Below are 11094 nucleotides of genomic sequence, written 5' to 3'. Positions count from 1 at the left end.
CCATTGTCCAATCAGTCCCTCATCCATTGGGCTTTCGTTGAAGCCTTTTGTCCAGACCCTTTCCCAAGGCTATTTGAGGCTCTTTGCATTCTGCTGCTCCTTTTTCACCAGGACAATTTCCTTGAGGACCATCTACCCTCAAGGACAATGTCATCCCCAAAACTGTTCACCCAACTGCCTTACAAACCACCATCACTGTGGGACAGAGAGTTGGGATCCTCCTTCAGCAGCCTATGCTGACCACAGCGCTGGTCCAACTAGAGCGGCCCAAACCCATGGAATAACTAATTTACCCCTTCCTAAAATTGCTCTCAGAGCACAGTTAATCATTTATAAGCCTTAACTCTTACAGCGGTGCGGACCCAAGGAAGGAAGGGCATTAAAATTCCACTTGATGCTCACCAGGCCTGACTAATAAAATAATGTCCAACAAGGACATCAATTAGCCGCCGAGTCGCTAACGCTTTGCGAGGCTAATGACAGCTGGAGCGAGGAATTTGAAACCCGAGTCATTTCTCCAGCCTGCACCAGGGTGCCAGGGATAAAAGGTTAGTCATGTGTACCAAATGCAGCGTGAGCTCCTCCATTATTTATGTGTGTCAAACAGACAAGGAGCGTTTCAATGCCTGCAGTCGCTCTATGGTAATTTGTTTTATATAAACAGATATAATCTGGTCATTAATACACATAATTCTGAGGGAGCTGACAGTAATGAATCTGGAGTATATTATTGCATTGACTCATTCTCTTCCTAAATAATAGTCTGTATTAATAAGAGCTGATGTAGCCGGCAGCACCCAGGAGTTTCATGGTGGACTCAAGATGGGTGGCTTTGCTCTCTGCTTCTTGTCCTAAGCTTTTCAGCCAAGCTGTCCTATAAACTAAAGGGATTTAGGATCCTCTCTCATCAGGCCAAGTCTCTGCTATTTCCTGGCTCGGGACTGCTTGTGTTGCATCAATCACAGCTTGGCACTGCACGCCCCAAATCTCTGGCTCTGGTGAGCTGGGTTGGGCTCAGAGGCTTTCCTGTTTTCTCCCACCTCTCAGGAGAATGTTTTTGTTCACTGCTAATAATTGAGGGTTTATTTCTGTGGTGGTGCAACAGGCGTTTTCTGGGAAAGTGGAGGTGGGTGTGTGTGGACACTGCTTGGAGACTTGACTTGCCACAAGTACGTCAGATCAGCGCTGTAGATTCGCTTCCCTTGTGAGGCACTGCAAGTTGAAGGTACCGGTTGGCACATGCCTCCACATGCATACCACAGATGAGCAGGGCGGCTCGGCTATTGACCCTTGAGCCAAGAGTGGCCAGCAGGATACGTTTGTTTGACTGCTCACCCTTAAAATGGGATCTGCCTACTCACATGGGTGTGTGGTCAGCCCAGGCTCAGTCAGGAAGATGGGCAACAAAGGGATGGAAGAGAGTCCAACCACAAGCTCATTGAGCTGTCCCGGGATCACTTCATCTGGATCTGTTTCCATCAGTTTAGGTGACTAACTCTGCCTTTCCAGGCAGCTCTGACGATGTTTTTAGAGCTCCCAGAAGGGCTGGAGCTCTGCTAAAGAGCAGGGAAGAGGCTGAGGGTTATGGAATTTCTAAACCAGCTTTGCAGTAAGCAATCTTGGTTAACAAACCCGGATGAGGTGGGTCTGGGAGTGTCCAGCTGGAAAGGCAAGCACTTGATCCCACAGCAAGCCCAAGCCCAGGATCCATAGGGGTGTTACGTTCATAGATCCTGACCCACCCAGCGCCTGAACCTGTTTCCTGCTCTGAGGGGCTGTGGCTCTCACATCCCATAGCAGCAGCAGCACAAGCTCCTCATCAGATTTCATCCACAGCATCTCACTGCTTCATGAAGGCTACTCCCAGTTTATCATCTTGCCCAACAAACAACTTGGCTGTGTCTCTGCATGAGAGATCCCAGTGTTGCTCGCATCAACAGAGCAGGAATGGGAAATTTCAAGGTAAAAGCCCAGTATGGGCAATACTGCAGGTTGGACAAACCCATTTATTTAAAAATAACTAGCTTCTGTCTAATGATCACCTTAGCTACCACTGGAGTGAAAAATATGTCATCAGCCCCATATGATGTCTCCGTGCCATCTGGCCACTCTCAAAAGATGCACACTGGAAATGGTGCCTTCTCTGCAAGGCTGTTTTGTCCCCCTGCACAGAAAACAAGAGGTTCCCCTGTAATTAAAAAATATATTAAAAAAAAAAAAATCAAAAAGCCAATTCTTCTGGCTGTCTCCTTTCCCTTGTGCCCTTTTGTTTCCCAGATGGATGACCTGTAGCTCCTACCTTCTGATTTGTATTCACTGCTCTTAGCTCCCCTTTCCCTGCCTGGATCCAAAAGGAACCTTGGATTCTCTGCTTGGTGAAGAGGGGCTTGCTGACGAATCACTGCGATAGTCTCTCTCAGTTCTGAGACTGCAGCTTTTAGTGAGTACAGGGAAATGTTCTTAAACACTGACTAATTTTCATTTTTGTGGTTTTTCATCTTCTTCTTCTTCTTTTTTTTTTTCCCCTTTTCTTTTTAAATTCCTTCTCTGATGTGATTTGCCTCACGAGCATTTTCAGGTTTGTAACAGCAGCCCGGGAGAGCAGCAAAGCAATATCTTCCTGGGTTTGATTTTATTCTGTCTGCACATTACAAACGTTTTCAAGTGGCAATCACTTCCTACCTAAGCTACTGTGTGTTTTTCGTCCTGTGATCAAATTCTCTGTATCTGACAAGAAAAAAAAGAGGTCTACTATACAATTCCCCCTGTTGGATGTGAGAGTTCTTTTGCGATGGGGAACAACCACCATCATCTTTACAAACACGGAAGCTGTTTCAGCACTGGAGGCAGCTTTCCTGCAGAATTCACTGCCTGTGAAGTCTCCTGGTGACAGCCTGGCCCCTTTCCCCCCTTGTCTTTAGCAGGCTCTCAGGTAGACGTGGGGCTGGTTTGCAGGTTGGATTTTGTGCTCTGCTGCCGACACCAATTGGTCTGTTTTGTGCTTTCTCTTGCAGATGATGGAGCCATCAATTTTCAGATTAATTTACTACCAAGTCTAATGACCTGGATGCTCACAATCCTATTTCTGACCTCTTCTTTTTTCCCACTTCAGCCTTCCCAGAAGCCCTGCTTGTAACACTCCAATCAGCTTCCCACCAGGTTTCCACCATTCCAGCTATGCTGAATTTCTCCCTGCACAAAAGCCATTCCCTCTCTTTATCAGCCAGGACCTACCTTTGGTGGAGGAGGAGATGAAAGAGTTTCTCTCCCTTTCCTTCAGAGCTTTGATTAATTTTCTTCTCAGCACCTTCATTATGTGCTAAATGAGTTTCCATTTGTTCCCTCTTTGCACCTTTCCCTTTTGTTGTTTGTCTAACACCTCCCTGCCTGAGGCAGCCTGTCTTTCCCTCAGCAAATCAGTTTCCAATCTGGGAAGGAAGCATCCAAAATCCTCCAAACCCTCTCTTGGAGTGCTTTGCAAATGACACTCATCTTGCCACTTCAACAGTCCGCTTTCCCACCAAAGATCTTCCGTTTTTCTTCACTTACAGGAGAAGCAGAATCTTAAAGCTGTTTGGGGCGCTTTTTTTCCATCATTCTTAGGATTGATGTAGCCTAGAAAACAAGATAAGCTGTGATTCAGGGGCATTGGTGTCTGCTTCAGTGATGTGCCTGCCCACAGCCACCACAAGGTAGATGTGGCTTTCTTTTTCAATGGGTCTGGCCCTTTGGAAAGCTGGTGCAGCTTGGTAAAATAGCAGAGAACGAACAAAGGGAAGAACAGAAAAAATAAAAGGGAAGCCCAATGGGTGCCCCAACAGCCCCCTGCAGCACCAAGACACCCTGCTGGGGCTGCTCTCTTTGCTGGCAAGCCAGATTGACTTAATTTCAGTTTATATTTGAAAGGCAATTAATTTCACTGGATTTATCCCATTGATTTTGACTCCCGTTCAGAAAAACGCTTCCTCTCCCTCCCAGACCACAAGCATCTGCGAGCATCCTATTCATCACCAAACACTCCAGCAGATGCAAAGCATCCCTTGGAAACTGCTGTGAGAGCTGCACACACACTTAGGTGTTCTGCAGAACCGGGGACTCTCTACATGAGAAGAGGCCATTAGTTTTGGCTCATTAGCTAAACAGAGATGACTATTAAATCCCACTCCTCCCGCCACTTTCTGTAAAATAAACTTAGAAATGAGCCATCTTTGCAGCTGTGACTGGTAATAAATCCAATTAATTTCCATGTCTTTAGTGTTAATATATGCATCAGACGTGTCAGCCCTGCCTTCTTGTTGCCTTCACGGAAAAGCTTGTCTCAGAGATTTCCTTTTAATTAGAGTGGGAATTTGCTGCTTTCCGGGTGTATTCCTCCAGGAAGCCACACACTGAGAGACAGCATCTCCAGTCCCAGGGAATGTGTTCCTGTTAAGCCATCTATAGCAGTTCCTATCACAACAAATTCCAACTTCCCCTGCTAACTGAAGGGTTAAGGACAAATCTCCGCTTTGTCCCGCGAAAGTGTGAGCAAACACAGCAGAACCCAAACACACAGATGCGCTCCTCTTTGAAATCTGCATCGTAATTAGTGTTTACAGTCCTTCCCCTTCATCGATGGCTCCGATACAAAGGGTACAGTAAACAGCTGGGTGGGATTCATGGTCAGATCCATTAGTGGAATCACCTCTCTCACCGACAGGCAAGTCTCACACTGGTTGAGACTGGATAACAAGCTCTCTACAGCTCCCTGAAAGGAGGTTGTGGTGAGATGGGGTTGTCCTTTTCTCCTTGGTAACAGAGGCGTCTAGTTGTGCCAGAGGAGGTTCAGGTTGGATATTAGGATACATTACTTCTCTGCCCATGGAGTGGTGGGGTCGCCGTCCCTGGAGATGTTCAGGAACCATGGAGATGTGGCACTGAGGGTTGTGGGCAGTGGACATGGTGGGGGTGGGCTTGAGTTGGGTGTGGGGATCTTGGAGGTCTTTTCCAACCTGAATAATTCTGTGATTCTGTAAACACCACATGGGTCAACACTGTGTAGCAAAGTCTTTTAGGAAGAGTTGTTGGCAGTGTTCTTTATTATTGCCAGGACATCTGAGCCCCAGTGCTGATGTAGGGGTAAAAAGCTCCAGCGAAGCCTTTCAATATTTGCTAGCCCTTGTGCTCTGAAAATTGCTCGCAGGTGTCTTGGAGCTGTATGTCCACACGCATAGCTGGAGTTCAAGACTGCTCCTTAAGCTTGAAGCTGGAACTTGTGTCCTGTTCATAAAGATCTTTCAACTGTAGCATACCCAAGGGAAAATCAGCCCAGAAGCCAAATTTACAAGCACAGCTGGAACCTCCTTTCCTCCTCCTGCTGCCCCACAGCTAACCTCCCTTCTCCACCCTTACAAACAACGCAAGCTCCCAGCTCCACTATCTGAGACTCCCCTGAGCTCTGTGGGTGCTTTTCTTTTGGCCTGTCTTTTGTTTTACACTCAGATGTGGCTCTTTCTCCTCTCAGAGGTTATCTGTGCTCCAAGCCTGCTCCCCATGGATGGAATCATGAGGTCTCTGATGACGAACAGCAGGTCTTTGTTTGCCCCCAGTGCACCGGGCTGTAAATCCTTGGAGGGTGGCCAAGGAAATCAAGAGCTTGCTGCCTTCATCAATCAGCCAGGCACCGTGTGCTCTCTGTGCCCAGCACGTTTCCAATGGCCTCTGTAGCTGCAGGGTGGATAATAAGCCAGCAGATGTACAAGGAGGCAGGAGGGCATAATGTTTTAGGTCTTTTTAGGAAATGAAGTCCCCTGGATGAGCTGCCTGGGAAAGACAAGGCTGTGTCCTACATCCAGATGTGCCTGTACCCTTGGCTGGATGCACCTTTCTCCTCTTATCCTTCTGGCAACCATTTAATAACCAGATCCTCTGGTGATGCTCTTCTGGGCAGGTCCACAATGCAGCTAGTCGAGCTCTTTTTAACCACGTTTGCTTCCTTCTTCCTCCAGGCAATGGGCGATGTCTCTGGGAGGGCTCACACCCTCCTGCTGCCTCAGATGGCTGAGTACCGCTTCCCCTGCTCCCCCAGACAACTGGCATTCTATTTGTTTTCAGCCTCCCTGCCATGAATCTGGCCCTTCGCTCTGCAGCTTTATCCTGCCCTGCCAGCAGCCCTTTGCCAAAGCAAAAACAAGGAGCCGAGCGCCGAGATGTGACTGGCACTGGGTGGAATGGGAGGCAAGGCTCAGATTTGGCCACGTGGCCAGATGGTTTTATTTGTGTTTCTTCGTTTGTTTGCTCCTTTTCCCATCGCTGTTTCACTCTGGAGGATGTAAGCTTTTTTTTTATAAGCAAACAACGCACCAAAACAAAAAAAAGCAAAACAGAAAAAAAAAGGAAAAGAAGGTGTTGAGGAAGCAGTGACATTTGGAAATGTGCTCAAAGCAGTGTAATGACGCTTGCTTCAGTCTACTGAAAGCTTGAAACAACAGCTGGGAGGCTCCGACTGCTGGGCTGGGCGCTTCTCTTGGCTGCATCCCCCAGGCATGCAGCGCTCCTCGTTCCCACTGCACTCTCCCTCTGCAATTGCTGCATAAATGCTGGATAGAATTTTAATAATAACCAAAGTCGGAGGATTTCGCATGATTCTGGGAGCTGGGCTGCAGAGCTGTGCTGTGGTGGGGTTAAGAAAGAGCAGCCAAAGTGGGGGAGCTCCGCAAATCCTCCGCTGAGCACCTGCACAGTGCACACCGAGGCTCGGGTTTGCATCCCCGTTAGGTGGAACAGGGGAAAGTGTCACGGATCTCATTACTTTAAAGCTCATACCCTAAGAGCTGCACAGCTTCCCGCCTGCAGTTCTTTAATGAACACGAGCATCAGTGAGGCGCAAGCTGAAAAATTCAGATCCCAATCCAAAGCATGAACGTGCCAGCGTTTGGGTGTGTAGGTCTGGAGCTGGAGTCTGACTCACTTGCAAATAGGGACCCTCTGCAAAAGGTTCGAATTCCTGTCCTCCCTCCAAAATTTCAAAGAAAAGGTTGAAGAAATTCTGGGAACTCAGTGTTTTGGTTCTGGGCCATCTAAGAAGGGTGAAGTATGTGCTTAAGTGCTTTGTTGAATAGGAAGAGACTTGAGCATGTGCTTAATGTTATTAAGTGCTTAGCTGTTTTTGTTGAATCGGGGCCCCTGGCTTTTAAAGTCAATAGGAACCCCTTAGGCTGCATCTGAAAGGGTTTGGAAAAGAAGTGGCATCCAGATACTGAGGGATGTTTGTCTGCTGAGCTCCACATTCCTGCTTTGAAGGCTTGTGCCTCTAGATCTACTCCCATTGCTATTCCGAGCCATCCAAATGACTTGTACCTGGCCACCAGGTGATTATGTGAGAGAGCCCAGGGTGTTACAGATACTCAGCTCTAGAGAAGTTGAGCTGCCTGCAGTTTGTGTCGGTGACCTCAGGGCAGTGTGGAAAAAGCAGGATGCTGGTATGTGATGCTGCTTTGCTGGCCCAGCTGAGGAAGATCCTTTTCTGAAGGGCACCTTCTGCCTCTGAGAACCTTGTGGGATGGCCCCTGCATCCAATTTACTCAAGAGGAGTGGGTGAGGATGAGCTAAGCTGGGTGATGAGTTGGGAGTGACCACCCAAACACACCTGGCTGGCCCTTCACCAAGTGTAGGGAATGCAGAGCAGCTGGAGGCAGTGAACTTTTCAGCTGAAACAGATGCTGCTGGAAAGGAGATGCAGAACTCTGCAACAGGAGGGTGAATCTGAGCTCTTTTTTAGTGGCCCATGAAGTGGAAGCAGTGAGCAGTGCCTGAAAGCAACGAGTGCAGGAGGGAATGGGGAAAAAGCAACTTTTGGTGCTTTACTGGTAGATGAGTGGCTGAGAGCGGAGTGGAAATGGATGGAAAACTTATGCACAGATGAAAGGCTTGAAATGAAATACATTATGCATGAGACTAGCAGTTGGAATCTGAGAGCCACTTGGAGGTAATCATCGGAAAAGCAGGAATGGTGCCTATAGCAGAGGCACCAAAACAGTTCCCAGAAATGAGAGTTCCTTTTAAACTGAAGCTGAAGTTAGAATGAAGGATGGGAGCGGTGTTCTGTGGACACATCAGACCCTGTGCTCCCTATGCTTTGTGCTTTTAAAGTGCAGAGGACAGGTGGGCTGCTGCTGGCCAGGACAGGGCTGTCATGGTGGAGGGGTTGGAAGGGCTGTCCCAGCACCGCTGCTGCCATTTGAAAGAAGGGCTTTGATTTGCAATGCTTGGAATGAAATAATTTCCCCGTGCTGCCTTGCTATTGCCAGCTCTTTTCCTGAGAATTGTTCCCATCTGCACATCTGATGCTCATACAGCAGATGATAATGCACAGAAGCAGCATGCCCTGAGTCAACAGTTCAGCTGCAGGATTCAGGTTAAAGTTTTGGGCCAGTAACTTCAGGAAATTGAAATGTCATTCTTTCCCCTTGCATGTTTGCAGATACCTGCACCAATAGAAATGTGCTCTTCCAGAGCAAATTCTTCATTAGCGAAGATTAAAAAGGATATTTCCTCTTTAGCCAACACTGAGAACGGGATTAATACTCAGAAAGAAAAAGGCAGAACAGTGGAAACAGCAGAGATTCAGCTTGTGCAGCAGGTCAGCTCGCACCTGATTCTGAGCTGCCTTTTGAGTGCGGCGGTTCAGGTTCACCGCAAGGATGGGAGGCTGACAGCAGCTCCCTCCCAAGCGCTGTCTGTTCCGATTCAGCTCACGCCCCGCACGTGTGGCAGCTCTCTGACTGCACACCTGACCTTGCAAGTTTTATGGGACTCACTGATGTAAAGCCAGTGACGCCTCTCTTCCTCCCAGCACGAGAGTGCACAGCAGCAAGAGGGCTGTGGTTGTTCTCCCCTGGAAAGCAGAACGGTTTGGGGAAAGAGATTTATGATTTCTTCTTCTTCTTTTTGTTTGTTTGCTATTGGTTTTTTGTTTTTTGTTTTTTAGTGCTTTCTTGACTTGTTGTTGTACACTAAATTAGACCTGCTCCTGTTAACTCACAAAGCATGGGAAACCAGCAGGGAGACAGTGTGTGGAGATGAAGCTGAGAATCTCAGGGAAAGTTCTTCAGTGCAAAGTTCCTGGGTGCAAAGAAGGGAAAGGTGAGAAGGAGGAATGAAGCGACGTACTGGAGACTGTCTAGCAGAGATGCTACCCATACCTGTGGCATGCTTTAGTGGGTGTGGTGTGATGGGCTGATGGAGTAGATGATTGTAGTGGTCTTTTTCAACCTTAGTGATTCTATGAATCGTAGAATCATATGGGGATGCTACACCTGAGCTCCTCTGACACTGAAGTCTGTTGACCTTAGTTGACTTATTCAGCCCACCTCAGCTTACCCATATCCAAAAAGGAGATTAAAAGTGGAGGCCAGCCCATGAAGTGGGCTGCCTCTTATTCATACTCAAGAGCCATTGTATGCTGAAAGGGGATTGGATGTGAAGGGGCTTTTGTTCTAGTGGGCATCAGCTGAGGCTGAATGAGCTCCTTTAAAGGCAGGGAAAGTATGAACTGCAGCAGCTTGTTTGTGTCAAAACATTTGGGCTATGCTGCTTTTACTATTGCTATTGCTTCACCACTTTGTGCATCATCTGGCTAGGTGAGCCTATAGAGACTGCTTCTGTCCTGATGTGGGCTGAGAGGGGAAGGCAGATGGGTTTTGCTGGGTGAGTGAAGGTGCGTAGCAATGTGAAGGAGTCAGGGAGTGCTCAGCAGTGCTGGCAGTCCTTTGCTTGGCCACCATGTGTAGGTTCCTGAAGGCTAGGTTAGGGCTACTGGTGATGGCAAGGTGTCTGTGAGGCCAGGCTCACTTATGGTAGAACTCCCATTCCTGGTAAGTAAGGATGTGTGGGTTCTCCAGGGCAGATTGAGGGCTTAAAACAGGGAGAGGAGAAGGCAGAGAGTAGCAGGGCTGGGTCTGGCTTTTGAATGGACTTGCTCTACCTGGCTGCCACCGCAGCCTACGTTAATGTGGTACATAAAGAATGTGAGTTCCTGCTTGCTGTGCTGTTGGCCCTTGAGGAGTCTTTATCAACCCTGACAAATCTTTGTTTAAACTTCTGTCCAAAACGCTCCGTGATGGAGAAAATTTCTCCTCCTCAGGTTGTTCCAGTTCCTTCTGTTGAGAAGTTTTCCCAGGCTCTCTAAACCCCAAACTGTAATTTAACCCATCATTCTCTTCTTCCATTCCTGGTGGCTGATTATTCACAGTTTAACACATATCCCTGCACAAAGGTCATGCTGGTGAGGGCTGTTGCCAGCCAGATGTGCTGAGATGAACACTGACAGCGTGGAGAGAAGACAGTGAACTAGCAGATGCCTGTGTCACCAAAGGGTAGGCATTTTCAAATGTATATATGAAACCCAAGCCAGGAGAGGAAGGGGAATCAAAGACCAAAAAAAGATCAAAAAAGATGATGTGGAGGATGAGTCGAAAGTAACCGTAGCAGAACTGAACTGATATCATCTGTTTGGTGATGAGAGAGAAAAGGAAAAAAGTGAGAAAGAACATTTGAGTGGAGTGGCTGAGCTCTGACTATATCTGTTTGTAAGCCTGGGGAGAGAAGGCAGCCCCTCTGCTTAGTGCTGGGACGTGATGTACGAGGTGCCTTGCGAAAACGCTGCTGGGGTTTCTTTATACTGAACAGCAAGGGGGTGGCTTCAAGCTCTGCTTCTTGTCAGCTGTGAACATTGTGAGTGATCCTGGTTTAACTCCACTTTTCTCCTCACCATGCTGTCCTTACCAGTCTCTCATCCTTAAAAAGAAAAAAGAAAAAAAAAAGGAAGAAAAAAAAAGGTAAGAATTGAGCTGCTGTTGCCTCTTTCCACCCTTCCCATCCAATTTTCTTGTACATCTTCCCTAACCTAAGGACCAGAGGCATTCCTGGAGCAGCACGTGACACCTTGCTGGGCTCAGGGCTCACCAGGATCTGCACTGCTTGGGCTCCTTTGCTAAGCACAAGCTTATCCTTTAATGTCTCGGGTTAGCACCAAGGCACTTGAGGCAGCAATGGGTGGTTCAAAGTGAGCCCTCTTCCTGGCTAACCAGATGGGCTGCTGCCTGTGAAAAGGAA

This window comes from Centrocercus urophasianus, unplaced genomic scaffold (assembly GCF_019232065.1).
Source record: "Centrocercus urophasianus isolate 14NV4802_14NV808 unplaced genomic scaffold, USGS_Curo_1.0 seq_14, whole genome shotgun sequence".
Classification (NCBI taxonomy): domain Eukaryota; kingdom Metazoa; phylum Chordata; class Aves; order Galliformes; family Phasianidae; genus Centrocercus; species Centrocercus urophasianus.
The sequence above is the reverse complement of the archived record's forward strand: the minus strand, read 5'-3'. Positions refer to the sequence as shown.